This window comes from Rattus norvegicus, chromosome 1 (genome assembly GCF_036323735.1).
Source record: "Rattus norvegicus strain BN/NHsdMcwi chromosome 1, GRCr8, whole genome shotgun sequence".
In the NCBI taxonomy this organism is placed as follows: Eukaryota; Metazoa; Chordata; class Mammalia; order Rodentia; family Muridae; genus Rattus; species Rattus norvegicus.
Genome location: NC_086019.1, coordinates 263876541 through 263892924, shown reverse-complemented (window position 1 = coordinate 263892924; position 16384 = coordinate 263876541).

The window sequence follows — 16384 nt, the reverse complement described above, 5'->3', positions numbered from 1 at the left end:
AAGAAAGAATTTAATTGGGATTTGCAGAGGTTTAATTCAGTGTCATTATGCAGACAGCAGGAAGGGACTCTGGGCTTAGCATGAGTTTTGACACCTCAAAGCCCACCCCTCATGACACGCTTTATCTAACAAAGCCACAACCCCTGATCCTTTCAAATAATGCTACTCCCTGATGATGATTTGATAGATTCAAATCTAGGAACCTATGGGGGGGAATTTAAACCACCACAAAAAAACCACTGGGATACTTGTCTCTGAGCCAGTAGAACGAGGAGTAACAATAAAAACAAAGGCTTTCCTCTATAAGGCACCCTACCTCAGATAGTTTGAAGAGTAACAAAAGTGGACTAAGACACCTCTCAGGTTTTGGTCTCAATTTTCAGTGTATTATTGAGAAGTAGCAAAGGGAGTTAGCCTAAAGAATAGATCTCTCTCTCTCTCTCTCTCTCTCTCTCTCTCCCCCCTAAATAAACAAAAACTTCACGGGCTTCATGTGCACATGGGATTAAATTAAGATTCTACTTCATCTTAAAACTTTGATGACACACAGACCTCCTTATGCTGTAGTTTAATGTTATTATTAGAAAAGTAAACCATGAGTGTGACTTATCAACTAAAAATCTAATCACACCATATCGCATTGGGAAAGGGACTCAGAACAGGAGGAAGTCAAATTAGTCTATTTAAAAAAGATGTCCAAAAACCATGTAGGTATGCATGGTTCCAACTGTAGGCTCAAGGTCCACAGACTCTAGAATGGGGATCATAGAAGCTGTGGTGTGGCAGAAAATGACTTTTCACCGTAACAAGTCCCACTGATTTCGAGAGTGTGCTCTCTTAATGAGATGCAGTAGTGGGGGTTAGAGAGATGGCCCCCTAGTTAAGAGCATTCACTATTCCTAAGAGGAGCCAGGTTCTATACTCAGCTCCCACATGATGGATCACGACCTCTTATAACTCCAATTCCAGAGGACCCAACACCCTCTCCTGGTCTCCATGGGCACCGGACACACACATTGTACACAAATGTACATGCAGCAAAACACTCCTACACATAAAATAAAAATAAGCAATTCTTTCTTAAAAGGAGGCAGTGATGACTAAGGGTACATTGGCTGCTTGAAAATGTCGGTGTGAAGGAGTAGGGATCTGGAGTCATAGAATGGCCACCAGAGGTCAAAAATGCATGCAATTAGCTCCTTGACACCCATGTCTTGTAACAAGAAAGCAATTGGTTCAGCTTGACTAAGGCGGGCTAGTCACATCAGTAGATGCTTGTCTCAGAGGCAGTTCTAAAGATGGCAGCCTGTAGGAGTCTTCGAGAACCCAAGGACTGTAGCCTACTTCCCCATATCTCTTTGTCTTCTTAACCAACATGAGGTTAAGGGTTGGATAGACAAAAGTACCTTGGCTTGCTAGGTAGCTAAACCTTTCTTCACTCCATGTCTAGGATGGAGGGGTGGTGGAGTTTGATAACAAAATGCAAATGTGTGAGCTGGGCGATAGCTGAGTTGGAAAAGTATTTGCTGTGAAAGCCTGGGATGCTGAGTTGACTCTTAGAACCCACACTAGGAAAAATAAAACAAAACTCCACATGTGGTGGTATGGCCTTACTGCGCAGCGTTCTGCTCAAGCTACAACGTATTTTCAAATCTGCCTCTCAGTGTCTTTGCCAAAATAAAATGATGACATTTGATTGGGGTTTAGGTATAAACCATGAAGCTGAGTTCAGTCTTCACAATGTTGCTTCTGTCTTGTAAGCCAAAACAGATGGTTTCCTATCAAAAGAAGAAAACTCTACAAAACGGATAATTCTGTTGTTTTTTTATTTCATGTGGACCAGACTGGCCTTGGATAGGGTATGTAGTTGAGTGTAGCTTTAAATTCCCAATCCCCTGCCTCCACCTCCCAAGTGCAAAGATTACAGATGCCTGCAGCCCTTCCAGCTCAGCAGAACATCCCTTTAAGAATGGAACTCCCAGACTGAGCAGTCCTACTCGAGGCTCAAAGAAGTGGCTTCCTTTAGGAACAGAACTCCCAGACTGACCAGTCCTACTCGAAGCTCATAGAAGTGGCTCCTTTGAAGTTGGGCTGCAACCTGTAGCCATGGCTCAAGGCTTCTTCCAGAAAGCCAGATCTAATGAATGTCAGATGCTGGTGGTGAGCGAAGATATTTATTTCAGCTTCCTTCTTTTTTTTTTTTTTTTGGTTCTTTTTTTCGGACCGAAAAGGCTGGGGACCGAACCCCCGGGCCTTGCGCTTCCTAGGTAAGCGCTCTACCACTGAGCTAAATCCCCAGCCCCTTCAGGCTTCCCACTTTCTGAGCTTTAGTTCTCTGCAAATATGGAGATGGTGCCAGTCATGACGCCCCTCTTCTGAGGGAATGCCAGCCACAGACACCTGAGGAGTCACAGGACATTCTGTAGCAGGTGATGCTTAGCCACCTCAGCATGATGGCTCTGTGAATCACCGTAATGATGGTCTCCAGTGTTTGCCTAACACATCACCGAGTCTCTTAAAATCGGGCTTTAGAACCCATCTTGTCTTCTCTGCCCCAAAGTTTTAATTTTTCCTTCTTTCTACTAACAGACTTAAGACTGAACACTATGATTTTTCTCCAGGAAGCACAATGCCATTTCAGTTTAACTTTTGAAAATTCATATCAAATAATATATTCTGTGTTGAATTTTTCAACTCTTAGGAATGGAAGGCATTATAAACCATGGGCAGAGCACACTTATTTCCTTTTCGCAGATTAAGAACCACATTGAATATTGGACTGGAGTAGAACTTTTAGCCTGTCTGCCTTCTCCAATCCCGACTTCCCTAAACACAACTCTAGCCCCAGGCGATGAGTGACTGAAGGTAGAAACTTAGCATTTAAAATGTCTCAGGGAAGAATGAGAGCAAAAATGTTCTTCAGAGCAAAGAATCGATAACCTAACTACGTTTAGGTCTCCCAAGTCTATGTGAAAGGTAATAGCCAGTACACTCCCTCCTTTAAAGCAATATGTATGCATTTCATTTTAACAGCAGAGAAACACCAAGCTTCATTTTGTATTGCCTTCTAGGGAGTTCAGAAGGACTGTGGGTCTCCTGTTACACTCAGCTTCATGGTCCTTCTTAAGAAAGGTGGCTCGCTCACTCAGGCCCACCATATTAACTAGCTTCTGTCCTGGTCCTCTAACTTATAAGCAAGCACCAGAAATGTGGAGTCTTAGAACAAGAGATATCTGTTCTCTTAGAGTTCTCATGGGGTAGAGGCCTTGAGTGAAGGTGTCTCTGGGCCGAGCTCCTGTACAGCCCTAGGGGAGATTTGTACTCTTCCTGACCCACCTCTCCTTTGTTTTTGTGGTTGGAGGCTGATGATAGTCTTTTATACTCTTTGTCTTGTAGCTGGATTGTTCTAGTCTCAATCAACAGCTTAGCCATTTTTATAATTTTGGTGTCTCTATATCCACAGATCTATTTATTGTCCTTTAATAGATTTGAGGATCTCCCCCAACCAAGGATTATCTTTAATTAACTAAATTTACAAACTCCCCAGTTCCAGGACCTGGAGAGATGGCTTAATGGATGAAATACTTGTTATGCCAACGCAAAGACCTGAGTTTCAACCTTAAGCTCCCATTTAAAAAGCTAGGTGTGGTGGCCAGTGCCTGTAATTCCTAATTGGAGAGGTCAAGGTTTCAGTCAGAGGCTGTCACATACAAAAGTGTATAATCTCTGAGGAATGACTTCCAAGTTTACCCCTGGACTCTACATGCACACATGTCCATGCATGAACATACGAACACAAAGACGCTGGACTCCAGCTTCAAATTGAAGTTCAGTTCTAAAAGCATCAATGAACATTGATTCATTCTTCAGCGATCATTCCAACCCATGCTTGTTTTGAGCAGTTTCTACTCCCATCTCAAATATTTAGGTAATATATTTGTCAATATGTCTGCTTCGCTTGAATCTTCCTACTCCCGTCTCTGCCGTGATAGGAAAGTACAGTTGTTTTAGGTTTCTGTCCTTCTGATGAAATTCTGGAGGAAGTTAACAAAGGTAGAAAGGAAAGTCTGAGTTCAGGATTTCAGTCTGTGGTTGACTGACTCCACAGCTTTGGGTCTGAGTTGAGACAGAATGTCACAGCAGAGAGACAGTGTGTGTGGAGGGCAGAGGAAGCTCAACATCTCATGGCAACTTACACCTGGGGATAAGAACACACCTTTGAAAGGCGAGCTTCCTCCACTAGGCGCCATCTTCGTCTAGTGCTCATCCTACTGTGAACTCATCCTAGTCCTTGGATGAGGTTAGACCCTCTGGGATCCCAGTCATTGCCCAATAGTACCTCTACCTAGGCATCAGGCCTTCAACAAGGGGCACTAAATACAGAAATAACCGCCATGATTCACGAGAGCTGCAAGGCTCCTATATTATTGTAAGTTTCAAGTCTGCTGTTCAGCAGGGACTTGACAATATTTGCATCCAGATAATTACATAACTGATTTAAGAGATCAGTTTTAATAACTAGTTCATATTACAGCTAGCTCTTCACCTTTGATAACTGTTTTTAGGGTTCCCTCATTTATCTACAGACAACTACTGATAATGAATTTGGGGAGAAGAGGTGGATAAGACTTTATAAACAAGTTAAAAGCTATTGTCTGGAAGCCCAGGGTTTTCTAAAATTAAGTCATTCATAATAACACAGCCATCTATTTATGTATCCGGCCACCACAAACCATCCTGTGTATATAAGGGAAGGTGCTGAAGAGTTAGGGAGGGAGTGTAGGGAGGTTGGGCCCGAATTCTTGGCTGTGTGGTGGTAAAAGTCCTCCACCATTTTCAGGTCACCAGGAGGAATAGTTAGAATGGTTTACCGAGAATCTGGAGTTTTATTATTCTAACTCGTGCCCCACCTTGGTCTGTACCACCTTGGTCTGGGCACTGGGAATCACACATTCCTCTCAGCTTACTCTCCTGCTTAGTGCATCCCATAGCTAAGCAGCTGCCTGAAAGAAACAGATTGGAAAAGGGCAATGGTTATGATGTGATACTTAGAAAGAAAAATAATGAGAGGCAGTGTGTGGGACAGGGCAGTAGGCAGAACATCTGTTTTCTTCTATACTATCTTTTCTAGCCAGAGACCACTTCGAGTGGTACAGAGAATATTCCAGAATCCCCTTCAGGATAGCAAGCAGATTCTCATACTACCCCTCTAACACTCCTTCACCATTTTTGGATGGATTGAGACTATTTCATTGTAGAATCAGTGAACTATGAGGGTTAGCTGATGACTCAAGTCTACTGGCAAGATGGCCTGGAGTTTCTTGGCAGTTACCAATGCTGATGTGTGTTAAGCATTCCCTCCAACATTCTATGGGTTTCTGGATGTCATTCTGGAAGATAATCTCACCTTCCACAAGGAGCAGTCATACCAGGACATCACCTTTCTGACTACCACCTGGAAGAACTGACCGCTTCGAAGGAACAACATTTCCTCTTCAAAGCAGAGGAAGCATGTCCTATGGGTCTCATAGTCAATTAAAAGCTGGAGCGATGGTGAGCTCTGGCATCTGGCTCTTCAGAGGAACCCGGTGATCTCCACTGGTGTGCGTATGTGTCATGTGGAAGCCACAGACAAATCCAATAATGCACTCAATTATCTAGAATCCTTGCTAAAGGCAAGCTGCAGGGGAGTCGCTGTGAGTTTCTGAATTCAATGCTGTTTTGATCAAGGCTACTGCTTTTCTTTTGCTCGATTTATTAATTAAAGGGATATATGCTGCTTTAATATAAATCCTCAATTTTTCAGGAAGGGACAACAGCAGGAGTTCTTTTCTGGGTTACCTTACTGTCTAGTGCAGACTCTTCTAGACAACTGGCCCCTGCCAGTCACCTGAGCACCCCACTCTTTTATATGAGCCCCCACATTCCTTGGCTTCCAGCATCTCCTACATCTAGAAGGTGGCTGAGGAGAAGGGATGAAGAAGCAAATATGGCTGGCTTTAGTGAGCTGACTGGCTTTAGTGAGCTGACTGGCTTTAGTGAGCTGTCTTGGATGTATGTTGTCCAGTATTTGCTTACCTTCCACTGACAGTTTTCATTACATACAACTGCAAAGAAGGCTGAAATACACAATCTAGCTAGGGATTTAGGACAGTGAGGTGCTTGGTAAGGGAGCAGCAGGGTTGGGGACCTAAGAGAGTGGGGTTCTGGGTAATGGGACCTAGGATATTGAGGTGCTAGTTAAGGAAGAAGCTGGTTGGGGACTCAGGACAGTGAGGTGCTGAGCAAGGGGCACCTGGATCATTTCTGTCACAGAAAGCGGGGTTTATAGCCCTTGGCTTGACTTTCCCAGTCAGCATGGCGAAGGAGGAATGGCAGGCGTGGTCCCAAGTGTGCTCCATGTGGATGGGGGCTTAGACTAGGTGTTGTAGTCTGTAGCCCCCAGCCATGCACAATTTGCATTTTCTCAGTAACCCAGGGCTGTTCTGAACTCCCTGCACAGCTATGGAAATAATTCTAGCTGCCATTTAAGATACAGACCTAGAGAAGGAGTGTGTCTACTCTGGCCACATAGCCAACAATACAGCAAAGTTTTTCAATACCATGTTACTATCAAGGTGTCGTTGAAATTGCCTCTTTTTTCATTCTCCATGTGTGTGTGTGTGTGTGTGTGTGTGTGTGTGTGTGTGTGTGTGCGTGTGTGTATGTACCTATACAATATACATACACATATAGGTATACATAGTACTATATGTGGATTCACACATACATATTATATACATGTAGATGCATATGTATAATCTAGAATATACACACACACACTTACATACATGTAGGTCACCTACTGTATATATTAGTGAAGATAAATTCTTGGGATAATATTTTAATTATTATAACTCACCATTGATGAAGTGTTTGCAGGTGAGAAACCAAGTCTTGGAGGGTTACATAGTTGTTCATGGTCACAGAAGTTTCTAGTTCTACAGAGAAGACCTGGGACTAGAAAGGACCTTTGTACAGTCTCTTATTATCTGTGCTTTCCGGTTGAGGACACACAGAGGTCAGTGAGCAGATCTCAGGACTGGCTGATTTTGCTTAAAGCGGCAAGCTTTTTCTACGGCGCCTGCTTCCTCTGATTTGCCTCATGGAGACAGAAAGTGCAGGCCAGTAGGTCTGGCTTTATCCACCTCTTTAAGTTTGTCTAGTGTTGGAAGATAGTAGGTAAACATTCCTTGTGCTCTTCCAGGTACAAACCTGTCTAACCATCCCATCCCTGAACCAATCATGGAGAAGGTGTGAACTTTCATGAAGGGCTTAGTTTCAGGTTGATGATCTGCTGTGAAGAAGTATAAAGTAAGTGAATCACAAGGTCAACTGTAGATTCTAACGTTTCTAAGCACGAATGTGAGTGTGGTTACTAGCTAGAGCATTTTATACTTATTTCTTTCATCAAGGAAAGAATCTCAAGGGGATGCATAGTTTGCAAATGCACACAGCTGAACAGCATTAGAATGAAGAGGAGAGTTGTCCCTGAGTTGTGGTGCAACCATCAGTCGCCTTGAGTTCCCCATGCTAAGTAGGTAGACAGTCACACACCGAAAGACATCCTTCGACCAACCCATTATGTAGGTCATTTGGGGACTGGTTTTATTTATTTTTAGATTCCTTACCAAGTTTAAGCATTTTGTATTTGTCTCAATTCTCCTAGGAAATTTCTAAGTAGATTTTTGCCTCTTTAGAGTCAGCCAGAATGTTCTACTTTTTGCTCTCCCAAAGGAATTGGGGTGTTAAGAATTCCTGATGCCAGAAGCCTTTTATGCACAAAGGAGAAACTTAGCAAGAACAGTCTAGAAGCCAGATCTCCAAGACACAGTACAGTTCGTGTACAATACAATTCTGCAAGGAATTCAAAGTTTGGGAACTTATTTGTTTCATTAAAAGTATAAGAACAAGAATTAATTAACAGGGAAATTACTAAAACAATGCATAAAACATATCCTGCTGGTTCCTGGAATTTGACAGTCTTAATTTTTCTTTTCTTTGCTTGGTATATCTATAAATAGCTTCTAGTTAACCAGTGTGCTGTAATTAATTTGTTTGAAGGAACTGGCTGTAATTATAACCGTGGTAAGGGTCTGATGGCTGAAACTGTCACGTTGGGAGACGTTGGTGTTGATGACTTAGTGAAGCACAGTATTGGCCAGCATGCTGTTGGCTCTATTATGAACGCAATTGGATTCGAAACTGTTAGGAAAGAGATATAAACCAAGATCTGGAAATGTGTTGCAGTACCTGGTGCCGGGCAGATGCAACACATATCTATTGGATAAATGCTGAGTTAATGAATAAGTAAACTTTTCAAATAAGAAACAAAAGTTGGAGAGGAAAGAAAAATGATTCAAGTTCATTTCCTCTGTCACTGCAGGGCCAAGGCCAAGAGTGGACACTTGTGTTTTAGTCAGGAGCTCATTATGCAGTCCTAGCTGACCTATTCATGGAGATCCTCCTGGGTTATCTTTCTGCCTTCTCTAAATGCATTCATTACAGGCATGAATTACTAGCCCTGGCTAAGACTCCAGACCCTTCCATCTAAACTTGGTGTTTATTTTTACCAAGTAGCACGTTGGTTTGAGTTACGTGCTTTTTAACCAGTAAGGACAAGCAACTTACTTAAGTAAACCAGGATGAGCAGACTTGCAAAGAAATTTTTAGGCATGGCTCTCTTTACAAGGTAGGTGTTTTGCTTGGGACTGTGTGAGGTCACTTTATGACTTGGTTTAGGATCAGGGGAGGCAACAAGGCTAGAGTTTTGAGAAGATTCCACGTGCAAACCTCTGATGTTTTCTTTGGAACTCAGAATAACCCAATAGATCATTTTCACTGGTAGGGGTCTTTCAGAGTAAGGATAGCAGCATACAGACAGCGTCAGAGTCATGGTGAAATGTCTGAGCACACAGAGGAAACTCTACAGAGCAGGCAATTTTGGTTCTCCATGGAAAAAGGCAGAAAATGCATGGAATCTGGGCAGTGAAGAATCCAGGTAGCAGCTCAGGGGCAGGCAGAGCTATTGCCAGAGTGCCCGTGGGGGACTGGAACTGGACAGTCAGAGGAGCCTCAGAGAGCCTCTGAAGAGAACGACCTTGTGGTTAAACATTCCTCCCACAGGGATCTGCTTCAGTGTGAAACCTTGAGTAAAAGCAATAACAATTACTTTCAGTGAGGAGTTTGAGATATACAGAAATAAAAACAAACTTTTGTGTTATGGATATAAGCAACTATCTTGGACACTTTATAAACACGAGGAATCTAAAAAGGCTTCAGGCTGAAAAAAATTATTGAATAGCAAATGGGGAGGGGGACAAAAAAGTTGATGACACCAATTACACCTGTTTCAAAAACTGTGACACAGAAACAAAACAAAGCATCTTAACTAGACAAACATACGAGGTGAAAATGGTTAGCTAATGAACAACATTAAAATTAACTTTTGATGATTGGGATATAGACCCTTGTTATCTTAAGAATCTTGTAGCTTAATGACTTAATTGCAAACAATATCTCCTGTCAAATTAAGTAGCAATAGTATGTTCAGAATGTGGAGGCTTGATTGGCAGCTTTTGGTCAGATTCTCCGGAACCACCTTTTGTGTGATTGTTGGAAATCAGCAAACTAAAGCTTATAGCAGGACCTATTGCAGAGGTCAAGAGTCAGGTGGTTCTTATTAGTGGTTTTCCTTATTTATAAGTACTTTCATTGACTTTTATATGTGATTTATAAGTAATTATCTTTCCCAAGAAATTGTGACCTTTGCGTTGAAGTGATCAGAGTCCCCATAGCACCATGGCTTTGCTGTTTCTTAATCACCTCTATTGATTAATACTCCCCCATCCTCCAGATTTCTGCTATGAAAATCACCTGTGTGATGGCTGCTTTTTTGTTTATGTTTTTATTTTTCCTCTAACACCAGGAGCCCTTGCGTGCTGTGGTTTAAACAAGTTTTCTGCACAGCCCTGTATTATCTGAAGCTTGGTCTGACTCTGGGGCTACTGGGAACTGGCAGAATCTTGCAGAAGGGAGTTCGGTCATTCAACATGCACTAAAGAAGTGTCCTAACTGCTAACTCCTCCCTACTTTTGCTTCCTGGCCACCTTGAGTTCCATCCATAGAGTCCTTGGCCATATGTGTTGTGTCACCATTAATCCAAAGCAAAGGAACCAACTGACCATATCCTGAGACCTCCAAAATCTGAGCTAAATCAAATTTCCATTCTTTCTTAGTTAAATATGTCATGTGTTTTGTTTTCACTATGGGAAAGCGTACAAATAACTGGGCCTCTGTTTCTGGAAGCACAGTTACTTATCTGTGAGAAATTAATTATATTTACTCTATTACTTTCTCATTCTTCCACATCCATTACCAGTTCTTCTTTTAAGAAGAATCCTTGAGTACTGGGATGTGAGGAACACTTGTGTTTGTAGCAACAAATTTGCCTGTGAAATTGGACCTCTAGGTACAAATTAAGCTGCCTGCTTATGAGCAGGAGGAACCTTCTCAATGTCTTTTGATGTTCACAGAGTTCAGGTGAAGACAGTAGACCATTTCCACAGAAACAAGCAATTCAGGAAAACCACCTAGCGTCCAACATTGTCTAATGCAAATATCTATATTGGCCAAACAGTTAAGTGATGAGGCTCTTCTAAAACTGCTGTCTCTGCTGCTGAGCTCTCTTATGTCACTAGGCTTGCTGGTTATATTTATAATTCACAGCATCCAAGACAACAGCTTGGGTACAGACTGTGTCTTTCGTCTGGAAATATTGAACAAGTTTTGAGACTTTCCTCTCAGCTGACAAAGCCTGGCTGTCGCATGCTCCTGCCAGCAGACCTAAAAGTCTACTAATCAGATATCATGACATGATAAGTGTTTACATTGTGTTGCAAAAGTATTTACTGACTTTTGTTCCTTTCTAATATAAAACTTATTGAGTTTTAAAGAACTCAGAATGGCTGCCCAAAACTAGATACAGACATCAGAAAGTAAATTTTGTTCTGTTAACCTCTTCCCCTTTGCCTCATAAACCATCCATGGAACAATATTCATGGCAGTTGGAGCTTTCAAAAATGAAAGTGCATATTTACTACATCGGATGAATTTAACGATTTCTTTCCTAAAATTTGCATGTGTAAGTACATGCACAATATGTACTCACTGATAAGAGAATACTAGCCAAAAAGGTTAAAATACTCACTCCATAGATCCTAAGAAGTTAAACAAGAAGGAAGGCCCAAATGAGGATGCTTTGATTGAACTTAGAAGGGGGGAATAAAATAATCATGGAAGGCAGAAGTGGGGAGGGACCTGAGTAAGCAAAGGGATGGGGAGAGAAAAGAAGGGGGCAGGACCAGGTGTGGGAGGAGATGGGGGAGAAGTACAGAGGGCCAGGAGAATGAATGGAAATATGCAGCTGCTGGATGTGGGAGGTGGGGGGGGAACCTCTAGAATGTCCCAGAGACCTTGGGTAGGGGAGGGTACCAGGGACTCAGTGTGGGTTACCGAAGCCAAAATACCCAACAGTGGGGATATGGAACCTGAAGAAACTGCCTCCAGTAGACATGGCCCCCTGGTAGATGGATAGGACATCAGTCCACCTTCAAAATTTCCAACCCCAAATTGTTCCTATCTAAAAGAAATGTAGGGACAAAAATGAAGCAGAGTCTGACCAGTGACTGCCCAACTTGGGATCTATCTCATTGGTGGGCACCAATCCTAGACAGGATTAGTGATGCTATGTTGTGCTTACAGACAGGAGCCCAGCAGCATGGCTGTCCTCTGAGAGGCTCTATCGGCAGCTGACTGAGACAGATGCAGATACTTAGAGCCAACCATTGGACTGATGTCAGGGAGCCCTATGGAAGAGTTAGGGGAAGGATGGGAGGAACTGAAGGGATGTCAACTCCATAGGAAGACCAACACATAAACTAACGCAGATCCACAGGAGCTCCCAAAAAATGAGCCACCAACCAAAGAGCATACACGGGCTTATCTGAGGCACCCAGCACATAAGTACCAGAAGACGGCCTTGTCTGGCGTCAGTGGGAGAGGATACATCTAATCCTGTAGAGACTTGACGTCCCAGGGAGGGGCAATGCCCAGGGGGAGACACCCTCTCAAAGGGGAAGGGGAGGTGAGTAGGAGATGGGGGAAGACCTCTACAATGGGGAACTGGGAGTGGAGGGTCAACATTTGGGATGTAAATAAAGAAAATAATTAATAAACAAAAAATTTGTGTATGATGGGTCATAGAGGCACTAAGTATTAAAAAGGGCAGAGTGAACTAACCTAAAGCAGTTTACTTTATTCCAAAACAAAAAGAGTGTCTGAGAAATGAAGAAAAGCTTCTTGTGACCATAATGACATACTTCAAGGACAGGGGAAGAACATCCAGGACACATCTACATTTATGGACAAACAATGGCCCTTCACCAGCAGGCACTTAATGAGGCCATGGTACCTCAGGAGTGGTGACCAGCAAGAAGATGTAAAAGATCTACCCCCCACCAGGACAAACCCAATCCGTCTGCAAGTACAACTGCGTCTGAACGTGCCACAGGTTCATGTCTCTGGAGCCATCAATTGTCCTCAAACTCCAGAAGGTGTGTGGGGGCTGTAATGTGGTTACCATGTTGCAAGCATTGGCTCCTGACCGGACTGTGTACTGCGAATGTCAAAGGTCACTGAGGCTCAGATTCAAGGAATGTTCTGTCAGTTCCAAGATGGCTACTCATCATTGTCAACAGAGCCATTTACCTATGTGACTGAAAAAAGGTTAATAGACAATGCTCAGAAATGTAGATTTATTTTTTTTCTGAAAAAAGAAATCCTACCTTGCTACTTGTTTGCCATATTTAAGTATTATATGAACAGCAAGAGTCTGAACCCTCCTGGGCTGGAGGGATTATGTGAAATTACTGCTGAGCTCTTGAGAGATCCAGCTAAGAATTTCCCATGAATAGATGGTGCCCTGCTGTTTCTTTCTTCAACGTAGAGAAAATACAGGCGGTGACATTAATAAGAGTCCTTTGTAGGAAGATTAAAGTAAACATGACTGAGGACATCCTGTTACCTGTACTTTGACCCCCGATTTCTTCCTAATAGTCTTCTTCAAAGGTCTTGTTTTCTTCCCTGCCTTGGAAGTTAACTAATTGAAAACTGTTAAACTTGCCAAAACTGTTCTTGAAAGGGATATCCTGACAGAGGAATGTCATTGTGACCACCATGTCCAATGAGAGGCATGAACATGAGAACAAATCTCTCACTGTTGCAGAGGAAAGTTTTGCAGTAGCCAAGGACGAGTTGTCTAAGTCTCTCTGTTCTTACCTTTAAAGCCTCAGTCCTGTTTTGTCTTATAGACGATGGAGTTGCAGGTTCCCTCTGGTGTGCATCAGCTGAATAGAGCCTTTGTTAAGCCAGTAAAACTATTTTATTTTTATAATACAGACCAGGAAAAGCCCACCCACTCTACTACTTCGTAGAAATCTTCCCTCAGTTCTAGGGACTGGGTGGATACTTTTCCCATATTCCCTTCCAGCCAGTCCTGAAGTCCTGTTACAGTGGTACTGAATAGAAGAAATAACAGTGGCTTGACTCTTTGTGCCTTCCAGGAGAATATAAGCTTTCTGAGGGCCAGGCAAAGTCTTCTGTTAGACACATAAGAAGGACTCATGCATTTCCTAAATGATGGCAGGCTATTTCTTATAATTACAATGTCATGTTAATTCTTCTCAATCTTGCTTGATCTGTAATTTAGCTAGGCTTCTTAGTCAGGCCAGATCTTAACATCTAACAGTGCCAAAAGACTGTAAAAAACCAAGGAAAACTCTGTAAGTATTATTTGCATAATGCAATGGCCACCATGGAGTAGATGCTATTGAAGAAATTAGTCACCATTGATCTAACTTAGCAAATTACTCCTAGGCATTCCACCAGTCAAGCAGGTTCTTATTTGAGCCTTTAGCTAGGCTTCTCCTTCTCCTTTCTTATGAATTGTATTGTGAGTTGAAACATCATGGGGTTTCACATTTCTGCACAAACACAGTAGCATTTTGGTAAGTGATGTTTTTTTCTGGACGAATAAATGTTGTTTTTGAAACTAATTATTTCTTTGATGACCCAAGATTCTCAAATGTGACTTGGCATCTTGATGGATTCCCCTTTACTGTCCTTATCTTAGAATTTTCTTTTTGTTTTTATTACCTCTCTGGACTTTGGTTTATTGAATTTTGCGTTCTTATCCTAGAACATACCAGAGTACTTATATCTTATTGAACTTTATGTTCCCATCCTAGAACATACCTCAGTAGACGTATCTTAAATATTTGCTGTGTGAGGGAAACGGACAATCAAGAGTCACAGGAATCAATGCATCTTGATAGAAAAGAGAACTGGAGGTCAGGGGAGCAGAGTTAGAAACACTCATGTTTGGAGACTCCATTTCTCATCTTCTCCTTTATATCCCTGAAACTAACAGTAGAAAAGGACCTCAATGCTGTTATCAGAATTTACCATTCTTCAAATCAATATTCTCCAAGTGAGCTTCATGAGAGTTAATTCCACAGCTGTTGATGTCAGTTTGTAATGCAATGTGGCAGATGCTGTACCACTTCTTGGCCCTGTCCATTTGAGGAATTCTCATGGGTCCTCTTTGTAGTATGACTTTCTCTAGTAAGTTCAGCTTGTGGACAAGTCACACTTCCAAAGCTGAAGCAACAGATAGATGTTAAGCATTAGAATGTAAGTCTCAGTTACTTTCCCAGTGACATGGTTCACTCTGATCCCAGAAGATCACTAGAAGAATGAACACAGGAACCTGCTTATTAATACACACTATATTGGCTTCACTATCTTTAATAAACAATGTTTATAGCCTAATCTTGAGCCTGCTTTATAGGAAACCATTACTAAAGACATACTTTAAATAGATTCCTTAGTTAAGAAATTTGGAAAGTATTAGGCAAAGCTTACTTCTAAGAATTGCTTCTGAGATGGAGAGGATTAATTTAATTAGAAAATTCTTCCAACACCAGCATTTTATGACATTTAATTTTCAGGATCAGTATGGGAATTCTACATTTGAGACACTTAAATTTGAATGAAATCTCCCTATATGAAACATTTCACTGCAAGCTGCCTAGCCTTAACTCACAAGGATTTTTTTTCCTGTTGGGATGATTAAGTATGAGTAACTGCATAAACTGTCAGAAATTTCAAAATATGGGCAATTCTGAACCATGGTGAAACCATGTTCTTGGTTGGATGACCACCCCTGGCAAGCAAGCATTTCAGGGAACGATTGAAGTCAGTTGCTGAGACCATTGCTAATGAAGGATGGTGATGAAGAGTGGTGTAATGGGACTACTCACTATATGCTATGGCTTGGAAGGATGTGTGTGTGTGTGTGTGTGTGTGTGTGTGTGTGTGTGTGTGTGTGTTCATGACATTTTCAATAAAAAATTGTATGCCAAGAATCAGTTTTGGCTTGAAGAGGGATTCTAAGGAAGAGATATCTGGGAACATTGAAACAAATGACTCTAAGTCAAATCGTGGGTTAAAAGCTGATGGCCTGTTCTACTAGAGACAGTTTACTAGATTGTTCTCTCTCTCTCTCTCTCTCTCTCTCTCTCTCTCTCTCTCTCTCTCTCTCTCTGACTGTCTTTCTGTCTCTCTGTCTCCCCCTGAAAGTGTGTGTGTGTGTGTGTGTGTGTGTGTTCTATGCCAGATAGCTTTCTCTTGCTATTCTAAACATAGTCTTTATTTACTTATCAATTTAGTCATTACCCCAGGTTCCTGTTTGATTATCCCAAGAATAGGCATCCCATGGACCCAGCCCCTTGATTCCTAGAAAAAGACAGCAAGCACTAACACAGACAATAAGATAGCTGGATGGGACCCTGCTCTGAAATTACATTCCTACCGCCTGGGCTTGGGCCTAGACCTAAACTCCCTCTGACCTTGAACTCAGTCTGTCTGCCTGTGTAAGCATAAACAAGCAAACAAAATCTTACCTGGGCAGCATCTTGCACTGAGATAACCACTCCTTCAATCATGTTTTCTCTTTCTTTGGTATCTTTATGGCAAGCTGGCACATAGTGCAGCTGCCTCTGTTCCTTTAGATCTGTGAACTTCCTTATAAAATTCACACTACACACTTATATTTTGCATAGCTGAGAAAAATATTTTTAATTCATGTTTTCAGCATTCTTTCCCATAGTCTCAAGGACTGTCTGTCTTGAAGGTCTTAGCTTTCTACCATTTTGCTGAGACATTAGACTCACCCTCACCTCCCAGACTCAGGCCATCTCTGATTACCATAAAGTCATTTACCATG